Raw genomic sequence first — 17,850 nt, 5'->3', positions numbered from 1 at the left:
ATTTCCTATGATGGTGTTTGGTTAACTACAGTGACCCTCAGATTCTGCCCTGCTTGTTTCTGCTACAGATTATAGTCAAAGCGATTTTGAATTTTAAAGTTTGATTTTAAGATAGGTCTTTTCTTATCTTATTAGCAACCATGAAAAGAGACAGGAAATGGAAGTCATGGAGAAAACCCTAAAATCATTCCTACAATGAAATTATGAAATTCAAAATTAACTTTGAATTATAGCCCGTGGCATTGTCAAGCAAGGGCGTAATGCTTGCAATGGTTTTGTTTGAAAATTATGTCTGCTATGGTTGTTGCGGAACAACGGAATGACTTCTCAAGATACTCCATCTTTTCCACATTATAAAACGTTTTGGTCCCTCTATCCCTCATCTATAGATTCATTCAGTAAGATCCATATGAACTTGGACACATATATGAGCACATACATGGATACGCGCATAAATCTATTCAAAAACTAAAGCATCTTATAATGTGAAACAGGGAAAGTAACTGTGAAACAGAGAAAGTAACAAGTTACTATTCTTTTATGCTATCTTTTCACTTTAGACTAATAATCTTATGTTTGTGGCACTTTGGACAACTTGATAACGTTCAGCTCGACGTTCAAGGTGTGGTTTATATATAGTTGCCTAGGAGCTGGTATACATAGCTATTGGTGTGCTTGAGAAGAGAGTTGGGGAATGTTTTAAATGTAATGAAGGTAAAATTACTTAGTTTAAAATAAAAGCGTTAGCTAAAAGATGGTCTGATGTGAAAACTTGGGGGCAAAAGGTGTAATTTATTTTTAGTTTTATTTTTATTATGCTAGTAATAAATTTGTCCATACGTGCGTGGAAATAGGAGAAAGTAAAACTACAATTAGATAATATAAGGGTTTAATTTTGATGATCTGATCCCTTTTAAGAAATCAATGATTATGATTAACTATACTCTTGATGATGGGTCATTTGTCATTTTATGTTGGGTAGTTTAATTTGCAATTAACGAATTTATACTCTACCACAAGTATCAATCATGCGTAGCTTCTAAACTGTGTCGTCTCAAAATGAAGAAATATGCAATTAAGAACAAAATATATCATGAGCACCAATAATCCAAAGCCATGTCATCAAGTAATAGAAAAACAAATCTGGCGAACAATCAGTCCAAAATAAATATGGCAAACAATCAGCCCAAAGAACTCGAATTAACTAGCAATAACAAGAAACCTGCTCCTGGAGACCTGAATCTTCTCTACATCCAGATCGAAGATGCAGCTCAAGTATATATTGCTCTGCTCTCTCCTCAAAGCGTGTACACACGCACGAAGAACAGTGCATATAGAGCATGCAGGATGCAGCGTTAAGTCACAAAAGTTCCCAGACCGATGGATCATGGAATTGTAACGAGAAATGTGGGATGTCATCTTGTAAAAACATGAAACAATAGGGGTATATCTCTTTCAAAAACATGGAACGTGTTCATAAGTTGTTTGGAACGTCCTCTATGGTCGTCCCAAGGCGCGACGAGGGCAATGCTGGTTCATTCTCCACTGCATGAAGGTGGTGATGCTCGTACATGCACGGCACAACGTTGGCGAGCGGTGAGGGAGCATCAACGGCATTCATCCCATCCATATTAGTACAAATTTAGTGAAAGCTGATCAAATTATATATTTTGTTTGAAAATTTTGGATTGTCCTTCCATCATTTGCTCCATAGTTCTGCGTTTCTCTATCAGACCACTCTACAAACCTTTAGGATAACCTTCGGGATGAGGTTTCACATAGTCTTCATTCCTCGATCCAGGATGAAGCTCACAAAACGAGAAACACACCTAAGTTTCATGTTCCATGTGACGTAGATGCAGCGCACCCGACATACATAGATGAAGCAACCGTTGAAACACCGCCATCGTGTCTCCAAGCCAAGCTCACGACAAAGTGGCCATCATCGTTGGTTCATGGTGATGAGGAGATCACTGGCTCGGATATAACCATGCTTATGTTAGACATAACCTAGCTAAAGGTGCATATGTTATATATTAGGTTTACTTATTATATGTTTGAAATATGTATATCTTCTTGTTTGCAAAAATACGTGATGAAAAGGAGAGCGGGCTCACGAAGTGCTTGGATGATCAAAGAAATTGATTGGGGAGCACACCAAGATCTTCCCCAAGTCTACTACTACATCACTATGTCACTTTTGGTCCATAGAAGGCAAGAGATGAAGTTCTACAAGTTTTGGATTCTGATTCGAGCCTCCTGACAGCATCAACTTCAAATGGACCTAGTCGCTAATCTAGGAGGACTCTCGGGGCCCATGAGTACTTGTTGGAAATCTTATAGAGTTTACTTTTAGATGGTTCTAGTCCCTCCTGAATAGTCAGGAATCTTCAAAGCAAGTCACATATCTTATCCAGTCCGAATCTGATTTGGGCCTTGGGCCTTATAATTGTGTCGCGGGCTAAACCCAAGGGGGGTGTGCACCCTAGTACTAACCCTAGGATCATATTTTATTTAGTAACCGTCATTGTTTAGAGTTGGATTTTGCTTAGATTATTTTTATCATTGTAGTTTCTTCGCTAGTTTGATTTGTGTAACCCCAATTTGTGCTATTCGTCTTATACTCACAATATCTCTTGCTTGTGTTCTCAATTTTCTTGTAGGAGATAGTCTTATTGGCGAGGCCAACCTTGTTTCGGTTTGGGTGATAACCAACGGTAGAGTGGTGTAGTGATTACGAGAGGTTCGATTGATCTGATCAAAGTCTTTGGATCATCAATATAGAGCCTCCACAATTGGCATATCCAATAATTATCGAAATATCAATATCTAGTTCCTCATCAAATGCATTCCAAAGCTAAGTAGTAATTTAGATGTTGTGTGAGCCTGCATCACGTCACACCTAAGAAGCTAGCGGGCCTATCTCAGATTGAAGGCTGATATCTCCTATGCGAGAGCTCACGGCAACATGGACTATCGCGCCTTGGCACAATCCCCAAGCCTTGCCCTCGAGCCCTCATGCCGCTCCAGGCCACCTCATCCGCTAGCAGCAGAGCTATCATGTGCTCCTCTGAGCGCCCTCCGTGGCCAAAGTTCGTCTTCCTCAACATCTCGCGCTCTTCCTCTTTATCTTCTTGTTTATTTTTACTTGTTAGGTGTCTTGTTTATTCTTGTTTATTTTTCCTTGTTAGGCAGTAGTGGCGGACTAGCGGCGGAAAACAGCGGTGGCGGTGGCGACGTGTGGGGTTAGGATGGGGATGAGCGCATGCTTATAGAGGAGGACGGAGAGGAGTTAGCGGCGGGAGAGGAAGCACAAGGATACCATAGATGGTCAGGACTCGGGAGCAAACCATGGTGGGTCGTTCTATTTTTGTGCGTGGGTCATGCGCAGTGATTGATCACTTGCTAGACCTTTCGTGGGTGGCATGGATTGAAATCAGACTTCCTTGCATGGAAGGATGCCACGATAACGCGGGATGATGCCACGATGACACAAGCGTGATGCAAGGGATGGAACAACCAAAGGGGTGTTGGTTAGCAGAGATGTGTGAAACATTGAACACAAGCTAGCAGTAAATTTGTGGCTTCACTAAATTATAAAGAAATTATACTCATGTGTAATTGGGGGCACCATGATTTGAAGGTAGGGTCTTACGTACTTCGAAATAAAAGAGTACAACAGTGCTGGATGAGATTGATACGATGCTTAGTACGGTTTGGGCTTAGCCCGAACGAAGAACCATTGGGCAATGAAAACAACCGTCGATGTGAACCATTCGTCGCGTGCAGACACCGAACCCATCGCTATCGCTGCTAGCAAGACTGCCGATGGGAGCGCAAGCACCTTACGGACATCGCTCCGACTAGCGATTAAGGGTGCGCACAAATCGGTGGCCAACTGTTATATACCGGAATCAAAAAGTTCAAAAAGCACCAAAACATGATTTTTGGACATATTGGAGTGTATTGGGTGCGTTCGTGGCAAAAACTCACTTCGCAACTCGCGCGGCAAACTTTTGTCAAATAATACCGATATTGACACACGTGGGTGCGATGTTATATACTGGAATCAAAAAGTTCAAAAAGAACCAAAACATGATTTTTGGACATATTGGAGTGTATTGCATGCGTACGTGGCAAAAACTCACTTCGCGACTCGCGCGGCGAACTTTTGTCAATTAATGCCGATATTGCCACACATGGAGCGATGTTATGTACCGGAATAAAAAAGTACAAAAAGCACCAAAGCTTGGTTTTTGGACATATTGAAGTTTATTGGGTGCGTTCGTGGCAAAAACTCACTTCGCGACTCGCGCGGCGAACTGTTGTCAATTAATACCGATGTTGCCACACGTGGGTGCGAAGTTATATATCGGAATCAAAAAGTTTAAAAAGCACGAAAATATGATTTTTTGACATATTGGAGTGTATTGGGTACGTTCGTGGCAAAAACTCACTTCGCGACTCGTGCGGCGAACTTTTGTCAATTAATGTCGATATTGCCACACGTGGGAGCGTTGTTTTTAACCGGGATGAAAAAGTTCAAAAAGCACCAAAATACGATTTTTGGACATATTGGAGTGTATTGGGTGCGTTCGTGCAAAAAGCTGACTTCGCGACTCGCGCAGCGAACTTTTGTCAATTAATGCCGACATTGCCACACATGGGTGCGATCTTATATTCCGGAATCAATAAGTTCAGAAAGCACGAAAAACATGATTTTTGGACATATTGGATTGTATTGGGTGCGTTCGTGGCAAAAACTCACTTCGCGACTCGCGCGGCGAACTTTTGTCAATTAATGCCGATGTTGCCACACATTGGTGCGATGTTATATTCCGGAATCAAAAAGTTCAACAAGCACGAAAACATGATTTTTGGACATATTGGAGCGTATTAGGTGCATTCGTGATAAAAACTCACTTCGCTAGTCGCGCGGCGAACTTTTCTTAATTAATACCGATATTGCCAAACGTGGGTGCGAAGTTATATACCGGAATCAAAAAGTTCAAAAAGCACGAAAACATGATTTTTTGACATATTGGAGTGCATTGGGTGCGTTCGTGGCAAAAAGTCTCTTCGCGACTCACGCGGCGAACTTTTGTCAATTAATGCCTATATTGCCACTCGTGGGTGCGTTGTTTTTAACCGGAACGAAAAAGTTCAAAAAGCACCAAAACATGATTTTTGGACATATTGGAGCGTATTGGGTGCGTTCGTGGCAAAAACTCACTTCGCGACTCGCGCTGCAAACTTTTGTCAATTAGTGCCGATATTGCCAGACATGGAGCGATGTTATGTACCGGAATAAAAAAGTACAAAAAGCACCAAAATATGGTTTTTGGACATATTGGAGTGTATTGGGTGCATTCGTGGCGAAAACTTACTTCGCTACTCGCGCGGCGAACTTTTGTCAATTAATACCGATATTGCCACACGTGGGTGCGAAGTTATATACCGGAATCAAAAAGTTCAAAAAGCACGAAAACATGATTTTTTGATATATTGGAGTGTATTGGGTGCGTTCGTGGCAAAAAGTCACTTCGCGACTCGCGCGGCGAACTTTTGTCAATTAATGCCTATATTGCCACTCGTGGGTGCGTTGTTTTTAACCGGAACGAAAAAGTTCAAAAAGCACCAAAACATGATTTTTGGACAAATTGGAGCGTATTGGGTGCGTTCGTGGCAAAAACTCACTTCGCTACTCGCGCGGCGAACTTTTTGTCAATTAGTGCCGATATTGCCACACATGGAGCGATGTTATGTACCGGAATAAAAAAGTACAAAAAGCACCAAAACATGGTTTTTGGACATATTGGAGTGCATTGGGAGCATTCGTTGCAAAAACTCACTTCGCTACTCGCGCGGCGAACTTTTGTCAATTAATACCGATATTGCCACACGTGGGTGCGAAGTTATATACCGGAATCAGAAAGCTCAAAAAGCACGAAAACATGATTTTTTGACATATTAGAGTGTATTGGGTGCGTTCGTGGCAAAAACTCACTTCACGACTCGCGCGGCGAACTTTTGTCAATTAGTGCCGATATTGCCACACATGGAGCGATGTTATGTACCGGAATAAAAAAGTACAAAAAGCACCAAAACATGGTTTTTGGACATATTGGAGTGTATTGGGTGCTTTCGTGGCAAAAACTCACTTCGCTACTCGCGCGGCGAACTTTTGTCAATTAATACCGATATTGCCACACGTGAGTGCAAAGTTATATACCGGAATCAAAAAGTTCAAAAAGCACAAAAACATGATTTTTTGACATATTGGAGTGTATTGGGTGCGTTCGTGGCAAAAACTCACTTCGCGACTCGCGCGGCGAACTGTTGTCAATTAATACCGATGTTGCCACACGTGGGTGCGAAGTTATATACCGGAATCAAAAAGTTTTAAAAGCACGAAAATATGATTTTTTGACATATTGGAGTGTATTGGGTACGTTCGTGGCAAAAACTCACTTCGCGACTCGCGCGGCGAACTTTTGTCAATTAATGCCGATATTGCCACACGTGGGAGCGTTGTTTTTAACCGGGATGAAAAAGTTCAAAAAGCACCAAAATATGATTTTTGGACATATTGGAGTGTATTGGGTGCGTTCGTGGTAAAAACTCACTTCGCGACTCGCGCACCGAACTTTTGTCAATTAATGCCGACATTGCCACACATGGGTGCGATCTTATATTCCGGAATCAATAAGTTCAGAAAGCACGAAAAACATGATTTTTGGACATATTGGATTGTATTGGGTGCGTTCGTGGCAAAAACTCACTTCGCGTCTCGCGTGGCGAACTTTTGTCAATTAATGTCGATGTTGCCACACATTGGTGCGATGTTATATTCCGGAATGAAAAAGTTCAACAAGCACGAAAACGTGATTTTTGGACATATTGGAGCGTATTAGGTGCATTCGTGGTAAAAACTCACTTCGCTAGTCGCGCGGCGAACTTTTCTCAATTAATACCGATATTGCCACACGTGGGTGCGAAGTTATATACCGGAATGAAAAAGTTCAAAAAGCACGAAAACATGATTTTTTGACATAATGGAGTGTATTGGGCGCGTTCGTGGCAAAAAGTCACTTCGCGACTCGCGCGGCGAACTTTTGTCAATTAATGCCGATATCGCCACTCGTGGGTGCGTTGTTTTTAACCGGAACGAAAAAGTTCAAAAAGCACCAAAACATGATTTTTCGACATATTGGGGCGTATTGGGTGCGTTCGTGGCAAAAACTCACTTCGCGACTCGGGCGGCGAAATTTTGTCAATTAGTGCCGATATTGCCTCACATGGAGCGATGTTATGTACCGGAATAAAAAAGTACAAAAAGCACCAAAACATGATTTTTGGACATATTGGAGTGCATTGGGTGCATTCGTGGCAAAAACTCACTTCGCTACTCGCGCGGCGATTTTTTGTCAATTAATACCGATATTGCCACACGTGGGTGCGAAGTTATATACCGGAATCAAAAAGTTCAAAAAGCACGAAAACATGATTTTTTGACATATTGGAGTGTATTGGGTGCGTTCGTGGCAAAAACTCACTTCGCTACTCGCGCGGCGAACTTTTGTCAATTAATACCAATATTTTCACACGTGGGTGCGAAGTTATATACCGGAATCAAAAAGTTCAAAAACCACGAAAACATGATTTTTTTGACACATTGGAGTGTATTGGGTGCGTTCGTAGAAAGAACTCACTTCGCGACTCGCGCGGCGAACTTTTGTCAAATAATGCTGATATTGACACACGTGGGTGCGATGTTATATACCGGAATCAAAAAGTTCAAAAAGCACCAAAACATGATTTTTGGACATATTAGAGTGTATTGGGTGCGTTCATGGAAAAAACTCACTTCGCTACTCGCGCGGCGAACTTTTCTCAATTAATACCGATATTGCCACACGTGGGTGCGAAGTTATATACCGGAATCAAAAAGTTCAAAAAGAACCAAAACATGATTTTTGGACATATTGGAGTGTATTGGGTGCGTTCGTGGCAAAAAGTCACTTCGCGACTCGCGCGGCGAACTTTTCTCAATTAATGCATATATTGCCACTCGTGGGTGCGCTGTTTTTAACCGGAACGAAAAAGTTCAAAAAGGACGAAAACATGATTTTTGGACATATTGGAGTTTGTTGGGTGCATTCGTGGCAAAAACTCACTTCGCCACTCAAGCGGCGAACTTTTGTCAATTAATACCGGTATTGCCACACGTGGGTGCGAAATTATATACCGGAATCAAAAAGTTCAAAAAGCACGAAAATATGATTTTTTGACATATTGGAGTGTATTGGGTGTATTCGTGGCAAAAACTCACTTCGCGACTCGCGCGGCGAACTTTTGTCAATTAATGCCGATATTGCCACACATGGAGCGAAGTTATGTACCGGAATAAAAAAGTATAAAAAGCACCAAAACATGGTTTTTGGACATATTGGAGTTTATTGGGTGCGTTCGTGGCAAAAACTCACTTCGCGACTCGCGCGGCGAACTTTTGTCAATTAATGCCGATATTGCCACACGTGGGTGCGAAGTTATATACCGGAATCAAAAAGTTTAAAAAGCACCAAAACATGGTTTTTGGACATATTGGAGTGTATTGGGTGCGTTCATGGCAAAAACTCACTTCGCTACTCGCGCGGCGAACTTTTCTCAATTAATACCGATATTGCCACACGTGGGTGCGAAGTTATATACCGGAATCAAAAAGTTCAAAAAGCACGAAAACATGATTTTTTGACATATTGGAGTGTATTGGGTGCGTTCGTGGCAAAAACTCACTTCGCTACTCGCGCGGCGAACTTTTGTCAATTAATACCAATATTTTCACACGTGGGTGCGAAGTTATATACCGGAATCAAAAAGTTCAAAAACCACGAAAACATGATTTTTTTGACACATTGGAGTGTATTGGGTGCGTTCGTAGAAAGAACTCACTTCGCGACTCGCGCGGCGAACTTTTGTCAAATAATGCTGATATTGACACACGTGGGTGCGATGTTATATACCGGAATCAAAAAGTTCAAAAAGCACCAAAACATGATTTTTGGACATATTAGAGTGTATTGGGTGCGTTCATGGAAAAAACTCACTTCGCTACTCGCGCGGCGAACTTTTCTCAATTAATACCGATATTGCCACACGTGGGTGCGAAGTTATATACCGGAATCAAAAAGTTCAAAAAGAACCAAAACATGATTTTTGGACATATTGGAGTGTATTGGGTGCGTTCGTGGCAAAAAGTCACTTCGCGACTCGCGCGGCGAACTTTTCTCAATTAATGCATATATTGCCACTCGTGGGTGCGCTGTTTTTAACCGGAACGAAAAAGTTCAAAAAGGACGAAAACATGATTTTTGGACATATTGGAGTTTGTTGGGTGCATTCGTGGCAAAAACTCACTTCGCCACTCAAGCGGCGAACTTTTGTCAATTAATACCGGTATTGCCACACGTGGGTGCGAAATTATATACCGGAATCAAAAAGTTCAAAAAGCACGAAAATATGATTTTTTGACATATTGGAGTGTATTGGGTGTATTCGTGGCAAAAACTCACTTCGCGACTCGCGCGGCGAACTTTTGTCAATTAATGCCGATATTGCCACACATGGAGCGAAGTTATGTACCGGAATAAAAAAGTATAAAAAGCACCAAAACATGGTTTTTGGACATATTGGAGTTTATTGGGTGCGTTCGTGGCAAAAACTCACTTCGCGACTCGCGCGGCGAACTTTTGTCAATTAATGCCGATATTGCCACACGTGGGTGCGAAGTTATATACCGGAATCAAAAAGTTTAAAAAGCACCAAAACATGGTTTTTGGACATATTGGAGTGTATTGGGTGCGTTCATGGCAAAAACTCACTTCGCTACTCGCGCGGCGAACTTTTCTCAATTAATACCGATATTGCCACACGTGGGTGCGAAGTTATATACCGGAATCAAAAAGTTCAAAAAGCACGAAAACATGATTTTTTGACATATTGGAGTGTATTGGGTGCGTTCGTGGCAAAAACTCACTTCGCTACTCGCGCGGCGAACTTTTGTCAATTAATACCAATATTTTCACACGTGGGTGCGAAGTTATATACCGGAATCAAAAAGTTCAAAAACCACGAAAACATGATTTTTTTGACACATTGGAGTGTATTGGGTGCGTTCGTAGAAAGAACTCACTTCGCGACTCGCGCGGCGAACTTTTGTCAAATAATGCTGATATTGACACACGTGGGTGCGATGTTATATACCGGAATCAAAAAGTTCAAAAAGCACCAAAACATGATTTTTGGACATATTAGAGTGTATTGGGTGCGTTCATGGAAAAAACTCACTTCGCTACTCGCGCGGCGAACTTTTCTCAATTAATACCGATATTGCCACACGTGGGTGCGAAGTTATATACCGGAATCAAAAAGTTCAAAAAGAACCAAAACATGATTTTTGGACATATTGGAGTGTATTGGGTGCGTTCGTGGCAAAAAGTCACTTCGCGACTCGCGCGGCGAACTTTTCTCAATTAATGCATATATTGCCACTCGTGGGTGCGCTGTTTTTAACCGGAACGAAAAAGTTCAAAAAGGACGAAAACATGATTTTTGGACATATTGGAGTTTGTTGGGTGCATTCGTGGCAAAAACTCACTTCGCCACTCAAGCGGCGAACTTTTGTCAATTAATACCGGTATTGCCACACGTGGGTGCGAAATTATATACCGGAATCAAAAAGTTCAAAAAGCACGAAAATATGATTTTTTGACATATTGGAGTGTATTGGGTGTATTCGTGGCAAAAACTCACTTCGCGACTCGCGCGGCGAACTTTTGTCAATTAATGCCGATATTGCCACACATGGAGCGAAGTTATGTACCGGAATAAAAAAGTATAAAAAGCACCAAAACATGGTTTTTGGACATATTGGAGTTTATTGGGTGCGTTCGTGGCAAAAACTCACTTCGCGACTCGCGCGGCGAACTTTTGTCAATTAATGCCGATATTGCCACACGTGGGTGCGAAGTTATATACCGGAATCAAAAAGTTTAAAAAGCACCAAAACATGGTTTTTGGACATATTGGAGTGTATTGGGTGCGTTCATGGCAAAAACTCACTTCGCTACTCGCGCGGCGAACTTTTCTCAATTAATACCGATATTGCCACACGTGGGTGCGAAGTTATATACCGGAATCAAAAAGTTCAAAAAGCACGAAAACATGATTTTTTGACATATTGGAGTGTATTGGGTGCGTTCGTGGCAAAAAGTCACTTCGCGACTCGCGCGGCGAACTTTTCTCAATTAATGCATATATTGCCACTCGTGGGTGCGCTGTTTTTAACCGGAACGAAAAAGTTCAAAAAGCACCAAAACATGATTTTTGGACAAATTGGAGCGTATTGGGTGCGTTCGTGGCAAAAACTCACTTCGCTACTCGCGCGGCGAACTTTTTGTCAATTAGTGCCGATATTGCCACACATGGAGCGATGTTATGTACCGGAATAAAAAAGTACAAAAAGCACCAAAACATGGTTTTTGGACATATTGGAGTGCATTGGGAGCATTCGTGGCAAAAACTGACTTCGCTACTCGCGCGGCGAACTTTTGTCAATTAATGCCGATATTGCCACACATGGAGCGAAGTTATGTACCGGAATAAAAAAGTATAAAAAGCACCAAAACATGGTTTTTGGACATATTGGAGTTTATTGGGTGCGTTCGTGGCAAAAACTCACTTCGCGACTCGCGCGGCGAACTTTTGTCAATTAATGCCGATATTGCCACACGTGGGTGCGAAGTTATATACCGGAATCAAAAAGTTTAAAAAGCACCAAAACATGGTTTTTGGACATATTGGAGTGTATTGGGTGCGTTCATGGCAAAAACTCACTTCGCTACTCGCGCGACGAACTTTTCTCAATTAATACCGATATTGCCACACGTGGGTGCGAAGTTATATACCGGAATCAAAAAGTTCAAAAAGCACGAAAACATGATTTTTTGACATATTGGAGTGTATTGGGTGCGTTCGTGGCAAAAACTCACTTCGCTACTCGCGCGGCGAACGTTTGTCAATTAATACCAATATTGCCACACGTGGGTGCGAAGTTATATACCGGAATCAAAAAGTTCAAAAACCACGAAAACATGATTTTTTTGACACATTGGAGTGTATTGGGTGCGTTTGTAGAAAGAACTCACTTCGCGACTCGCGCGGCGAACTTTTGTCAAATAATGCTGATATTGACACACGTGGGTGCGATGTTATATACCGGAATCAAAAAGTTCAAAAAGCACCAAAACATGATTTTTGGACATATTAGAGTGTATTGGGTGCGTTCGTGGCAAAAACTCACTTCGCGACTCGCGCGGCGAACTTTTGTCAATTAGTGCCAATATTGCCACACATGGACAATGTACCGGAATAAAAAAGTACAGAAAGCACCAAAACATGGTTTTTGGACATATTGGAGTGCATTGGGTGCATTCGTGGCAAAAACTCACTTCGCTACTCGCGCGGCGAACTTTTGTCAATTAATACCGATATTGCCACACGTGGGTGCGAAATTATATACCGGAATCAAAAAGTTCAAAAACCACGAAAACATGTTTTTTTTGACACATTGGAGTGTATTGGGTGCGTTCGTAGAAAGAACTCACTTTGCGACTCGCGCGGCGAACTTTTGTCAAATAATGCTGATATTGACACACGTGTGTGTGATGTTATATACCGGAATCAAAAAGTTCAAAAAGCACCAAAACATGATTTTTGGACATATTAGAGTGTATTGGGTGCGTTCATGGCAAAAACTCACTTCGCTACTCGCGCGGCGAACATTTCTCAATTAATACCGATATTGCCACACTTGGGTGCGAAGTTATATACCGGAATCAAAAAGTTCAAAAAGAACCAAAACATGATTTTTGGACATATTGGAGTGTATTGGGTGCGTTCGTGGCAAAAACTCACTTCGCGACTCGCGCGGCGAACTTTTGTCAATTAATGCCGATATTGCCACACATGGAGCGAAGTTATGTACCGGAATAAAAAAGTACAAAAAGCACCAAAACATGGTTTTTGGACATATTGAGTTTATTGGGTGCGTTCGTGGCAAAAACTCACTTCGCGACTTGCGCGACGGACTTTTGTCAATTAATACCGATGTTGCCACACGTGGGTGCGAAGTTATATACCGGAATCAAAAAGTTTAAGAAGCACGAAAATATGATTTTTTGACATATTGGAGTGTATTGGGTGCGTTCGTGGCAAAAAGTCACTTCGCGACTCGCGCGGCGAACTTTTGCCAATTAATGCCTATATTGCCACTCGTGGGTGCATTGTTTTTAACCGGAACGAAAAAGTTCAAAAAGCACCAAAACATGATTTTTGGACATATTGGAGTGTATTGAGTGCGTTCATGGCAAAAACTCACTTCACGACTCGCGCGGCGAACTTTTGTCAATTAATGCCAATATTGCCACACGTGGGTGCGAAGTTATATACCGGAATCAAAAAGTTCAAAAAGCATGAACACATGATTTCTGGACATATTGGAGTGTATTCGGTGTGTTCGTGGCAAATACTCACTTCCTGACTCGCGCGGCGAACTTTTGTCAACTAATGCCGATATTGACACACGTGGGTGCGATGTTATATACCAGAATCAAAAAGGTCAAAAACCGCCAAAACATGATTTTTGGACATATTGGAGTGTATTGGGTGCGTTCATGGCATAAACTCACTTCGCGTCTCGCTCGGCGAACTTTGGTCAATTAATGCCGATATTGCCACACGTGGAGCGATGTTATATAACGGAATTGAAAAGTTCAAGAAGCACCAAACACATGATTTTTGGACAGATTGGAGTGTATTGGGTGCGTTCGTGGCAAAAACTCACTACGCTACTCGCGCGGCGAACTTTTGTGAATTAATGCCGATATTGCCACACATGGGTGCGAAGTTATATTCCGGAATCAAAAAGTTCAAAAAGCACGAAAACATGATTTTTGGATATATTGGAGAGTGTTGGGTGCATTCGTGGCAAAAACTCACTTCGCTACTCGCGCGGCGAACTTTTGTCAATTAATACCGGTATTGCCACACGTGGGTGCGAAATTATATACCGGAATCAAAAAGTTCAAAAAGCATGAAAATATGATTTTTTGACATATTGGAGTGTATTGGGTGTATTCGTGGCAAAAACAAACTTCGCTACTCGCGCGGCGAACTTTTGTGAATTAATGCCGATATTGCCACATGTGGGTGCGAAGTTATATTCCGGAATCAAAAAGTTCAAAAAGCACGAAAACATGATTTTTGGACATATTGGAGTGTGTTGGGTGCATTCGTGGCAAAAACTCCCTTCGCTACTCGCGCGGCGAACTTTTGTCAATTAATACCGGTATTGCCACACGTGGGTGCGAAATTATATACCGGAATCAAAAAGTTCAAAAAGCACGAAAATATGATTTTTTCGCATATTGGAGTGTATTGGGTACGTTCGTGGCAAAAACTAACTTCGCTACTCGCGCGGCGAACTTTTCTCAATTAATACCGATATTGCCACACGTGGGTGCGAAGTTATATACCGGAATAAAAAAGTTCAAAAAGCATGAAAACATGATTTTTGGACATATTGGAGTTTGTTGGGTGCATTCGTGGCAAAAACTTTTGTCAATTAATACCGGTATTGCCACACGTGGGTGTGAAATTATATACCGGAATCAAAAAGTTCAAAAAGCACGAAAATATGATTTTTTCGCATATTGGAGTGTATAGCGGCGAACTTTTGTTAATTAATGCCAATATTGCCACTCGTGGGTGCGTTGTTTTTAACCGGAACGAAAAAGTTCAAAAAGCACCAAAACATGATTTTTGGACATATTGGAGTGTATTGGGCGCGTTCATGGCAAAAACTCACTTCACGACTCGCGCGGCGAACTTTTGTCAATTAATGCCGATATTGCCACACGTGGGTGCGAAGTTATATACCGGAATCAAAAAGTTCACAAAGCACGAACACATGATTTCTGGACATATTGGAGTGTATTCGGTGTGTTCATGGCAAAAACTCACTTGGGTGCGATGTTGAGACACGTGGGTGCGATGTTATATACCGGAATCAAAAAGTTCAAAAACCACCAAAACTTGATTTTTGGACATATTGGAGTGTATTGGGTGCATTCATCGCATAAACTCACTTCGCGACTCGCTCGGCGAACTTTTGTCAATTAATGCCGATATTGCCACACGTGGAGCGATGTTATATACCGGAATTGAAAAGTTCAAAAAGCAGCAAACACATGATTTTTGGACAGATTGGAGTGTATTTGGTGCGTTCGTGCAAAAAACTCACGTCGCGACTCGCACGGTGAACTTTTGTCAATTAGTGCCGATATTGTCACATGTGGGCGCGATGCGATATACCAGAATAAAAAAGTTCAAGAAGCACCAAACACATGATTTTTGGACAGATTGGAGTGTATTGGGTGCGTTCGTGGCAAAAGCACACTTCGCTACTCGCGCGGCGAAGTTTTGTGAATTAATGCCGATATTGCCACACGTGGGTCCGAAGTTATATTCCAGAATCAAAAAGTTCAAAAAGCACGAAAACATGATTTTCGGACATATTGGAGTGTATTGGGTGCGTTCGTGGCAAAAACTCACTTCGCTACTCGCGCGGCGAACTTTTGTGAATTAATGCCGATATTGCCACACGTGGGTGCGAAGTTATATTCCGGAATCAAAAAGTTCAAAAAGCACGAAAACATGATTTTTGGACATATTGGAGTTTGTTGGGTGCATTCGTGGCAAAAACTCACTTCGCTACTCAAGCGGCGAACTTTTGTCAATTAATACCGGTATTGCCACACGTGGGTGCGAAATTATATACCGGAATCAAAAAGTTGAAAAAGCACGAAAATATGATTTTTTGACATATTGGAGTGTATTGGGTGTATTCGTGGCAAAAACTCATTTCGCTACTCGCGCGGCGAACTTTTGTGAATTAATGCCGATATTGCCACATGTGGGTGCGAAGTTATATTCCGGAATCAAAAAGTTCAAAAAGCACGAAAACATGATTTTTGGACATATTGGAGTGTGTTGGGTGCATTCGTGGCAAAAACTCACTTCGCTACTCGCGCGGCGAACTTTTGTCAATTAATAGCGGTATTGCCACACGTGGGTGCGAAATTATATACCGGAATCAAAAAGTTCAAAAAGCACGAAAACATGATTTTTGGACATATTGGAGTTTGTTGGGTGCATTCGTGGCAAAAACTCACTTCGCTACTCAAGCGGCGAACTTTTGTCAATTAATACCGGTATTGCCACACGTGGGTGCGAAATTATATACCGGAATCAAAAAGTTGAAAAAGCTCGAAAATATGACTTTTTGACATATTGGAGTGTATTGGGTGTATTCGAGGCAAAAACTCATTTCGCTACTCGCGCGGCGAACTTTTGTGAATTAATGCCGATATTGGCACACGTGGGTGCGAAGTTATATTCCGGAATCAAAAAGTTCAAAAAGCACGAAAACATGATTTTCGGACATATTGGAGTTTGTTGGGTGCATTCGTGGCAAAAACTCACTGCGCTACTCAAGCGGCGAACTTTTGTCAATTAATACCGGTATTGCCACACGTGGGTGCGAAATTATATACCGGAATCAAAAAGTTGAAAAAGCACGAAAATATGATTTTTTGACATATTGGGGTGTATTGGGTGTATTCGTGGCAAAAACTCATTTCGCTACTCGCGCGGCGAACTTTTGTGAATTAATGCCGATATTGCCACATGTGGGTGCGAAGTTATATTCCGGAATCAAAAAGTTCAAAAAGCACGAAAACATGATTTTTGGACATATTGGAGTTTGTTGGGTGCATTCGTGGCAAAAACTCACTTCGCTACTCAAGCGGCGAACTTTTGTCAATTAATACCGGTATTGCCACACGTGGGTGCGAAATTATACACCGGAATCAAAAAGTTGAAAAAGCACGAAAATATGACTTTTTGACATATTGGAGTGTATTGGGTGTATTCGAGGCAAAAACTCATTTCGCTACTCGCGCGGCGAACTTTTGTGAATTAATGCCGATATTGCCACACGTGGGTGCGAAGTTATATTCCGGAATCAAAAAGTTCAAAAAGCACGAAAACATGATTTTTGGACATATTGGAGTTTGTTGGGTGCATTCGTGGCAAAAACTCACTTCGCTACTCAAGCGGCGAACTTTTGTCAATTAATACCGGTATTGCCACACGTGGGTGCGAAATTATATACCGGAATCAAAAAGTTCAAAAAGCACGAAAATATGATTTTTTGACATATTGGAGTGTATTGGGTGTATTCGTGGCAAAAACTCACTTCGCTACTCGCGCGACGAACTTTTGTGAATTAATGCCGATATTGCCACATGTGGGTGCGAAGTTATATTCCGGAATCAAAAACTTCAAAAAGCACGAAAACATGATTTTTGGACATATTGGAGTGTGTTGGGTGCATTCGTGGCAAAAACTCACTTCGCTACTCGCGCGGCGAACTTTTGTCAATTAATACCGGTATTGCCACACGTGGGTGCAAAATTATATACCGGAATCAAAAAGTTCAAAAAGCACGAAAATATGATTTTTTCGCATATTGGACTGTATTGGGTACGTTCGTGGCAAAAACTCACTTCACGACTCGCGCGGCGAACTTTTGTTAATTAATGCCAATATTGCCACACGTGGGAGCGTTGTTTTTAACCGGGATGAGAAAGTTCAAAAAGTATCAAAACACGATTTTTGGACATATTGAAGTGTATTGGGTGCGTTCGTGGTAAAAGCTCACTTCGCGAC

The sequence above is a fragment of the Oryza sativa genome, chromosome 8 (genome assembly GCF_034140825.1).
Source record: "Oryza sativa Japonica Group chromosome 8, ASM3414082v1".
NCBI lineage: Eukaryota > Viridiplantae > Streptophyta > Magnoliopsida > Poales > Poaceae > Oryza > Oryza sativa.
This window is presented reverse-complemented; position numbering follows the sequence as displayed.